The sequence below is a fragment of the Pteropus medius genome, unplaced genomic scaffold (assembly GCF_902729225.1).
Source record: "Pteropus medius unplaced genomic scaffold, Ma_sr-lr_union100, whole genome shotgun sequence".
In the NCBI taxonomy this organism is placed as follows: domain Eukaryota; kingdom Metazoa; phylum Chordata; class Mammalia; order Chiroptera; family Pteropodidae; genus Pteropus; species Pteropus medius.
This window is the reverse complement of record NW_024349797.1, coordinates 9,553,606-9,564,268: the sequence shown is the minus strand read 5'-3', so window position 1 is coordinate 9,564,268 and position 10,663 is coordinate 9,553,606. Positions and strand designations below refer to the sequence as shown.

General features: G+C 32.4%; 1 pseudogene; it reads right to left on the bottom strand.

Moving 5' to 3' along the window:
• Positions 1-1,830: 1,830 nt before the first annotated feature.
• Positions 1,831-1,949, bottom strand: LOC120619836 (uncharacterized; annotated as a pseudogene).
• Positions 1,950-10,663: the final 8,714 nt, after the last annotated feature.

Sequence of the window (10,663 nt, the reverse complement as noted above, 5' to 3'; positions counted from 1 at the left end):
TGAGCTCCAAAGGACAAGATTAAGCTATAATTGGTAAGCAGGTGCTGCTCAATGAATAAATTGGTAGGAGAACACTTAATCTGAAAAAAAAAAATAAAAATATGATCCGATTTGTCATTTTTTTTCTTTCTTTTTTAACACAATTGTGCACAGCTAATAATAAGAGACACAGTTATTGATTCTTCTGCAGAGGTTGATGATTAAGGTAATAACCAATGGCAAGCAGAACAGGGTAAATATTTGTCACAAGAAACTGGATTAAAAGATCGGTGACCCTGAAATAAGGGACACTTCCAGTTTGGTTGCAGCCAAGTATAATATGTTGTGACCTATCCTCTACCTCAGACTCCTCATGAAATTCTTGCTTTCACTGTTGATACAGCGATGTATAGTCTATTGCTTCGATGCCAGCAAACCATGTCCTGGAATCCATCCTGCTGGGGTTTGGTGGCTCCAAGGAGTGAAGCCATTTGTCTGGATAGTAGCTCAACAGGAACTTAATGGGGAGAGAATCTGACTGCAGGCACTGAACCAGCTTCACAACAACTAACCAGTGCTTATTACTAGGAGCTGAGAAAAGACTGGCATTCAGGTAATAGGATGGAATTAAGAATTATATTGAATTGATGTTAGTTATGGAAGGATCTACTAAACAGCAGTCTAGAGTGTTGCGAGTGTACTGAATTTTGGCAACTAAAATTATGCTTTTCATAAAAATAGCTGATTTCTCACTGATATAACAAGTGCTCTTACCAATAAAACAATACAAATTAGAAAAATACAACAAAAATATTCTGGTATAATAACTCTGCTTCTCATTTTAAATATTGAAGAGTAACATATGTGGGTTTTATTATTTCTTTTTTTTTAATTTTATTTTGTACAATGACGTAAGCATTCTGAAAAAATTATGTGTGTAAGTGTGTCTGTATAAATTTGTGTGATGTCTTAGTTTTTGTATTGTTGTTACTTTATGGCTTTTTGGTCCAAATAGGCTACTTGTAAAATGAGTTTATTAGATAAAGAAATATGTAATGTCCTTTCCACATCCCTGATAATATCATTTTCCCCATGGCTTAGTTAAAAACATGTAGCAGTTTATATCAAGCCGAAGGTTTTCATTATTTTACAATACTCATGAAAGTCAAGTAAAAAGTATTTTTCCCTAACGATCTAAGAGAGTATCTGAAATATCTTTAACTGAGATGCTTAGAAGAGATTTTGTCAATAATATAAAACTGTCTTAAGTCTTGCCATACGTATCTTACCATAGTCTAAACAATCATAGCAATTTGCTTTTACAAGCAGTGACTGAGTGTGTGTTCATTTCACCAAATCCTCATCAACCTGAACCATTCCCTTTTACAATTTGATTTGTTAAAAAAAAAAAAAATCTTGGTTTTCATTTATTTAGATTCGTCCTGACCCTAATACTTACCTATTTGTATTTCTTCGGTGTGTTTTATATTTTTTGCCTATCTTTATCACTAAGGTATTCATATTTTATTTACTAGTTTTTCTATTAGAATATGAGCTCAATGTCACAGTTGTTGACATAAATCTAGAATTTTTTGACCATTTTATTGTGGTATGACTGACATATAAAATGCTGTATATATATATGCTGTGTGTGTGTATATATATATATATATATATATATATATATATATATATATATTTATATATTTTTTTAAACAAAATGCCGTATTATAGCATACATATATTTTATACAAAAACATATATATATATATTTAGGAGAGGTAACCCTTGGTTGAACTCACAGATTGCAAGGACCTTGTCAGTTTACAATCCCTTATTTTTTATTTTTTACGCCTACAGTACCTGGTCTTCCAAGGTGGTCTCATATCCAAGTACTAATCAGGCCCGACCCCGCTTAGCTTCCAAGATCAGATGGGATCGGGCTTGTTCAGGGTGGCATGTCTGTAGACGCCAAAATGCTGTATATATTTAATATATACAACTTGAAAAGTCTGAAGATAACCATCTCCACAATCTATGATATAAACGTATCCATCACCTCTAGAAGTTTCTACCCATCTTCTTTATTTATTATTATTTTTTGTGTGATAAAAACACAACATAAGATCTACCCTCTTAGCAAATTTTTAAGCATATAACACAGTATCATTAACTATAGTCACTGTGCTGTACAGTAGATCTCTATGCCATATTAATCTTGTATAATCAAAACTTTGTGTCTTTTGAATAACACCTCCTCATTTCCCCCTATACCCAGGCCTGGCAACCACTGTTCTAGTCCAGACTTTTCATCTTTTAACAGGTTTTGATTTTTTGTTACTTTATAGAAGTTGTGTTAATTCAAGATGGTTTCTTTTAATATAATTATGATTTACTTATCATCTAGTGTTTCATGGATTCATATATTTCTTTTAAACATTACTTTCTTCAGATTAGAAAAAAACATATATGATCTACGAGTAGGAAACATAAAGAAGAAAATAAATATTCTATTAGTTTATTTCTAGCTATTGCTTAACGTCACCATCATCTTCCTGTATCATGAAACCTATGCATAAGTCTGCTCAGCTCTGCCAGAACTATCTGATCTAGAATTCTTTTGCTTGAATGATTCCAAGTTTAGATCTTACCACAGAAAAATATGAACAAAATTGAAAAGCATAAGTGACAGCAGACATTTTTATGCTCTGCAGGACGAACTAGGGCCCACGACACGGTGGTGGCTTATACAATTGCTGGGTAATCTGCTCGTTGATCCCACCGGATTTTCTCCTTTAGCTTTTTGAGTCCTGGGCCAGGGGTACACAGCAAAGAATTTTAGTTTTGCCCACAGGTCATCGGTGTCACTGAGGGTAAGGGCTGTGAGAGATACATACGGGCTCTAGTGTGCTAATAGGTTCCAGTTAGTTCTCTTAAGTTCAGTTTATCCATTTGGACTGCATTTATTCTTATTCTCCTTCATTTTACATCTAGTTTTCCTTTCTGACCCCTAATCCTGCTGACCTGTAATGACTTCATGCTTAGACTTCTTCACCAGCTCCCATAAATGTGTAAGGGCAGATCTTTACGGTAAATTCTTTGTGCTTCTGTTTTTCTCATCAAACTGTCTTGACAAGGCATATACTATGTTTTTAAAAACTAATAAGACTTAGGATCTAACTGTGTAGTTTACGCAGACTTGCACCTTGTACTTTCATCAATATTGTATAATAGATAATTTCATATGCCATTCTTTGAAAGAATTTAATAATAATTTAATTTCTGTAACATTTTCTGTCACGCCAATGAATGGTAATTAAACTATTTCTACATATTGAATATTATACTGTTTCCATAATGTACATTCTTATACTTAAATATTTATGTGAATTTCTGTTTAGGTACTTCCTTTAGATCCCTAGGGGTAGAATTACTAGGTCAAATGTAATGACTTTTTAATTTTTATATACAAATCACTTTCCAGAAATGCTAATATTTGCACCAACCATATAGGAGAGAGTTCATCCTATACCAACAATTTTTTCATTTTAATTTTTTAGGCAAACTTTTTCTCTTTCAGACATAAAGTATGTTTATTTTCATTTTTATTTAATTTTTCCATCTTCATCCTGCTGTCTAGCATTAATTTTTAATCAATTCTTTAACATACGTGCAACTCATTTTTATTTGAAGTGGAAGTAGAGTTTTATTGTAATCCAAATATTTGTATCTAATACTTTACCACTTGAAATGTTGTTTTGAAATCATCAGGGCAACATATATACCTATTTTTAAAACACAAACTATACACAGATAGAAAGAAAAAGTTGATGATTCCATTTTCTGATAGAAATAATTATTAGCACTCTGATTATTAATACTTCTTTTCAGACATATGGTAAATACTTTCTGTAGAAAAGTGTTGAGTGGTATGTGTGCCTGTGCATGTGTGTGGATGTACATGTTTTTTAATAGTATTTCAAGTCATGATTTATTTATCTTTTCAACTGTGGCCCTTTTGGTTATTTATTTTAATTATTCTACAAATTCTGAGATGAACCATATGCATATATACATTTCTGTACATGTTCTTGAATATTTCCTCAGGTAAATTTTCAGAACTGAAATAATCAGGACAAAGAGTTTTCCTTTTCCTTGGAACTCAAAAATTTCATAGAACTGCTGTTTAAGAGTTTATCTGTTTAAATTTCCTTGAGTCTGGTGAAACTGTTGATTTGTAGATGTATGTGTCAAGCTCTGGATAATTTTCTGCTATTGTACTTTGTACATCTTTTTCCTCTGTTCTAATGCTCAAAAATATTATGCATGTATGCATCTATATAAATGTATTATATATGCTGTATATGCATATAAATATATACACACACACACAAATAGCCGGTACAGATAAATTCTCCACAGATGACATTTTTGCTCCTGTTAATTTAATCTCTTTGCCTTTTCTCTTGGGAATTCTCCTCATTATTGCATAGATGCCTGATTCCCAATTGCCTTACTGTCCACACCAGTTCTAATTACAGATTCACATCTCAGATTGCAATGCAATGTACTTGCTCTATTTCTGCCCCTGGAGATGTTACACTATCAGAGCTTTTAAATGCATGTTGATATATGAAATAGACCACAGGGTAGTGGGGTGAGGGAAGGTCGGAAATGCTTGTGACATTAAGGAAAACACTTGTTTGACTGCTGCAATGTGCATTTCAATTGTAAAGTGCTAAAGAATAAATCAGATATAGTAGTTGATCACATTAATCTGAAAGTCTTTTAATAAATGATTTCATTTTCTTGGATGTCCTATGATATAGGATGGCTTTGACCCCTATTTGTATGTGGCAATGATGAAACAGAAGCCCAAAGGCTTTAGTGATGTATCCAAAGTCACACAAAGCTGGAAATCCAGAATTTGGTAGAAAACAGAATGAGACTAATCCTCATATATTTCATATGTTTTATTTCCCATGGGCAAATTATTTCATGCCAGGCTGTATATCATCATGCCACACACTTATTTTTAATATAAAAGAAAAACCGAATAGTTGGCATAGTTGTCAAAATATTCATTTGATTATACACATAACTACAGCTTTTAAGGACCTTTAACGTTAACAAACTGGAGTACTTGTCTTTTTGCAATTTGTTGCTAAGAATATCATGCCAGCCTTTAAAGACTAGATGTCTACTCCTGGTTGTTAATAAGACTGAAGTAGGAAACTTGATTTGTTTATTAAATAAGCAACATTCATGGTCACAGTTGCACTTCCAATTCTGAACAGTGGTCCCATGACTCCCAGCTCAGAAATATATTCTGTTAATTTCAGAGAGCTAGAAAGAGATCAGGCTGCTGATTGAAAGCCAGCTCTGGGTATTTGTTATTTAGATACAGTTATTTGTCATGCTGGTTTATTATATATACTTATATAAAGAGCCACTTAATTACATCACTTGTGTCCACTGTGATCATAATACCTTTAAATAAAATATTTTTAGAGAATTTGCTCTCTTGGGAAAATGAAGAATTTTTTTGTTCTAATATTGCAGTATTTTTTGTTGCTTGGTTGCTTTAAATCCAATTATACTCTTGGAAAGGGTTTAATTATAAACTTTTGTACTTTGCAGGAATTAGAATTACATTTTAAATCTCATTTCAGTAAAAATGCATTATTTATTTATAAAATAGATATAAATATAGATATTGACATCAATATAGATATATACATATATAAAGAGATTAGATATATATTATACTGACAATCGGGCACTGTTAGGAAATTTGAGATAAAAATGGCTTTATAAAGTGTCTTCTCAGTAAATTACAACTTCTTTTAATATTGAAAGTCAAACTTATTTCTAGCTAAATGGTGATTTATATGCAAACATTTTCTTCTCAGTAAAGACTAAAGTTATAAAACAACCTTCTGATATTCATGCAAAGAGTTAAGCAGACATTTGCACCTGTCTTTTTTTTTTTTAATTGGGGTGACATTGATTAAGAAAATCCAAGTTTCAAGTGTACAATTCAACAGTAAGTCATGTATATTACATTGCGTGTTCACCGCCTGGAGTTAGATTTCTTTCTGTCACCACATATTTGACTCCTTTATCCTTATCTACTTCCCTCCTTCTCCTTTCCCTCTTATAACCACCAGTCCACTGTCCATGTCCATGAATCTATGGTTGTTAGTTGGTTTTAGATTTATATTACATGTATAAGTGATATCATGTTGTTTTCAACTTTTTCTATCTGGTTTATTTCACTTAGCATGATTATCTCAATGTCTATCCATGTCGTCGTAAATGGTAGTATTTCATCTCTTCTTATAGCTGAATAATCTTCCATGGTATATATGTACCTCATCTTCTTTATCCAGTCATCTATTATAGGACACTTCGATTGCTTCCATGTCCTGGGCACCGTGAATAGTGCTGCTGTGAACACCAGTTGCACTTATATTTAAATAATAACATTTTCTTTTGCATGTGACTATACTTTTATTGAAAATATAAAAATCTCTAAATTGGTTTCTGCTTATGGGTCAATGAACTAAATGGAAGTGAAAAGTTTCAAGCAGACTGAGAAGAAATGTGTTCTAATAGCTGATATTACTTAGATGGATTCAGAACTAATTTTATCAGAACCACCTAAATAAAACTTCAATAAGCTAAAACTTGTTATGGCAAATCACGTACAGCACTAGAATGCAATTACTTGGTAAATGCTGCCTTATTATTATTGAGGAGTACATTTAAAGAATATTGATTAAGAATCTGCTAGTTATCCCATTTAATAGATTTTCTTACTTTATCAAGTGGCATACAAGTTGTCAACTTGAAATAGGTGGGTTTTATATTTTTAAATATTTGAGTATTTATGTATCTTTCCAAAAACATTTATCAAGTGTCTGTAATTTATAAAACAATGTGCACTGAGCCTAAATACCACTCAGTATCTGTTGCTATATCTGAATATTTGAAATAAGTGGGGAGGTTTTTTTTTTTTATCTAATTTGTTTATTTCCCCACATAATTGGAGTAGAAATGGACTCATTAAACAGAATATTTGTTCATTAGTGCTCATTCAAAGTAAATGTAACTGCATTTCCAACAACGAAAAGTCACTGGAACTATCTAGCTATAGTTATGACTAGATAATAATCTCAAGAAGATTTACATAATCTTAAAGAAATTTGAGACCTTTTTTAATAAATATTGTTTTATGTATATGCTTTATTAACTCATGGAAAAAGTACATATTAACACCTATTGTATATCAACTCTGTTCAATATGGGGCTACAGTAGTGTAAGAGTTTAATATAATTATATCATCAAAGAAATACATAATTAGTTATTAAATCTTTTAAGTTTTATGTAAGATAGGAATGGAAGGCTATGAAAATATATAATACAGGGGCAAAACCCAGTGACTAACTGAATATGGAGAAAAGAGGTAAAAGGTCAAAGATTAAACATTGGTTCTTGTTGAGTACATTCACAGACAAAGGAGTCTTAAAAGATTGTATATTGCATAAATTCATAGGGTGTCATTCATAGGTTTGCAGTGAAGGTCATTAACTTTGCTTTTGGATATGTTGGGCTTGATTTGCACTTGAAATATCTAAGATATTTTGACAAGTGGGCATTAGATATGTGAATTGTAAACTCAGAGAAAATGTTTGGGGCAGAGAAATAAATTTATAAATTATGGACCTTGGAGAAGCCATGAAGCCCTGAGACTGCACAGAAAAAAATATAGAATGAGAAGAACATGGCATCTATAAAACAAATATTTTAAGATCTAATAGTGGTACCGAGCAGAGTAGAGACTACGAAAGAAAAAACCATAGAGAAAATAAAAACAGAGTATGCTATTATTTTGATTGTGGTAATTATCTCACCTTAAAGATACTATAGAATTTTTATTTGTCAAAGATACTTCAATAAAGCTCTCCTTGATTAATCTTGGTTAGCTAAGATTTCTTTGTTAAGGTCAGGTTTTCACGGTGAGGAGCATAAGATATTGTATTTCCACTTGATACATTAGACTTATATACCGAATTGCCTCTTTCTGGCCTTCGCGTGGTTAAACTATATTTCGAATTTAATGTGTTCAAACCAAACTCTTGATATCTCAACCTCACCCTCACAAACCATTTTTTTCTATACCTCCTCTTCTTTGCCCATCTTTAATTCTTTTTAGCTCATCTCTAAGCCCTGCCAACCCTATCTCAAAACTAATTTTTCTGCATTATGTGTTTTGACTATGATCCTCATGAACTGAGTCATCACTCTTGCTTTGGCACCTATAGCAAAAATAACCCTTGTACTTGACCTTCAACACCCACTCCTAATTCATAGCAATCTCAATCTCCTGGATATCCAGCTTCCAGAAAGTTTTGGGTTCAATGGGCCATGCCATTCTTTTCCTAACCAACTCCAGTTACAGCATCTTAAAAACTTTCCTTCATAATTACAATAAAATTTAAATCTAAACTCCAAATTTTAATGCATAACATTAAACTCCCTGCCTAATTCAAAGAACTGTCTTAAATTTGTTAAAAAACACCAAGCTCTTCTTTGCCTGAAATGCTCTCCTGATCGCTCATTGGTGGATTTCCCTGTTTCTTGTACAGATCTTAGAGAGAATTTCCCAAACTCCCACTCAAGTGGAGCCCTGTTTTTGTCCTTCTGATCATAGTGTGATTATTAATTCCACTGTATCGTTAAATTATTTTTTCTTCATTTACATAGTTTTGTTATTTTCTTTTTTGTCAGACCTCCCTCATAACTTCAGATGCATGAATAAGTGATAAGGTCACTTTTCATCTCTCTTTTACCCTTTACATTTAACCAGATGCCTGGTACTTTACAGAGGCTCAATAAGTACTAGTTGGAATAATGAATGACAATAATTCTCAAAACCTCAGTTTATTAATCTATAAAATAAAAGAATAGAGCCAGATAATATTCTCTATTCTCACATCAATAAAAATAATATAGTATACTTGAATAAAATAATTTGACAAGTCTAAGTATTTCACCCAAATTAACTGTCTAAATCATTCTATTTGATTCGTAGTTAATTAATGTATTAGATGGATTAGTGTGATAGGTTAAGGTAAATGTAATAATTCCAGGCCAAATCAATTACTATATTGCTTTTATGAAAAGGAGAAATAGTTCAAAGAACATTTTATCCTCACCATTTTTCATTTCACAATTTTTATACTGATAGTTTTGAAACTAAAATGCTGATACACTATTTTTCGGTTCATTAGAAAGCAGGAAACAACAAAAATATTGCAAGATGGGGGTACATACTTTTATGAGGTTCTGGTTTACTTTTGCTGACTCTATATTTTAGAGGTTTTAGACTGGAAGTAATATATGTTTTTATCCAAGTAATCTACAACAGAAGTATAAACAGAGAGATGAAACTAATTCGAAATATCAAATAGATAATCTTTAGTGGATTGGGTCATGCACTCAAAGGTTCCTCTCTCGGTGCAAGGTACTACTGTCCCAAGCTGCTAGAAATGTTGATTTTTGAGGGTTCAGAGTTTAATTCCTTCCTGGAATTCTTCTATACCCTCTCCGAAGGCTATCACTTTATCCAATATTACACTCCTTTCCCAGGATAGGCCTATATCGAATTACTGGTTGATGTGAAGGTAAAAAGGCCTGACCTTCTGCCTTGAATAGGAATAACTTGGAAGATGCACAGCAGCTGAAGAATTCTTATGTCCTATGGTGCGTCCTCACCATAGTTAAATATTCTTGCTCTGCCCAGTTCTGTTTCTCTCATTCCTTAAAAAGTGTCATTTGTAAGAATACTGTCTGTCTGTTAAGATTCCTTTAGCAATTCTCTGCCTCAGGGATTGATACCTGAGAAAACCAAATTATACCCTACACATTCTAAAATACGTTTTTGCATATATGCATGGTAAAAAATTAAACAATGTTGCAGCAAGACAGCATAATCAGTATCATCTCGGAGCTCGTTAAAAGTGCAAAGATTGAAGCCCCACTGAAACAGAATCTCTAGAAATGGAACCCAGTAATATGCATTGCAATCAACTCTTAAGGTGATTCTTATGCATATTTGTATTTCAAAAACATCACAAATAGTAGATATTGATGGAGAATGAATAGACAATACAATTACATAATTAGTCTAAAAAATAAATTGTATTTTAATTAAATTATTAATTAAACCGATATGAGAAACACCAATATTAGAGACATATTAGTTGAAACTGTACCTTGTTTTACAAGTAAAATACAGTAGTTATAATGTAAGTGGCTAGATTTCTATTCTGATTTGTGGCTTCCTACATTAGATTATTTCAGCCCTTTCCTTCAGTCGAACCTAATACTTTGACTTTTCTTTTTTCTCTATCGAATCATTCTTATCTTTCTGAACATCAGGTCATCAAAAGTCTTTTAGCTAGCCTAACAATTGAGGGTACCAATCCCGTCTGTATCGGGTTCCTTCTGCACAGTTTACAAATTGCTTTCATACGTCATATGTCATTTGATGCTCATGAAAATCACATGCCAGATTTTATCTTAAGTAACAAGTGAGAATATGTGTATTAATTGAGGCCAAGCGGCTTGCTCGTGATCAAGTTTGTAAGTGATAGAACGAGATTAAGATTCTGGTTG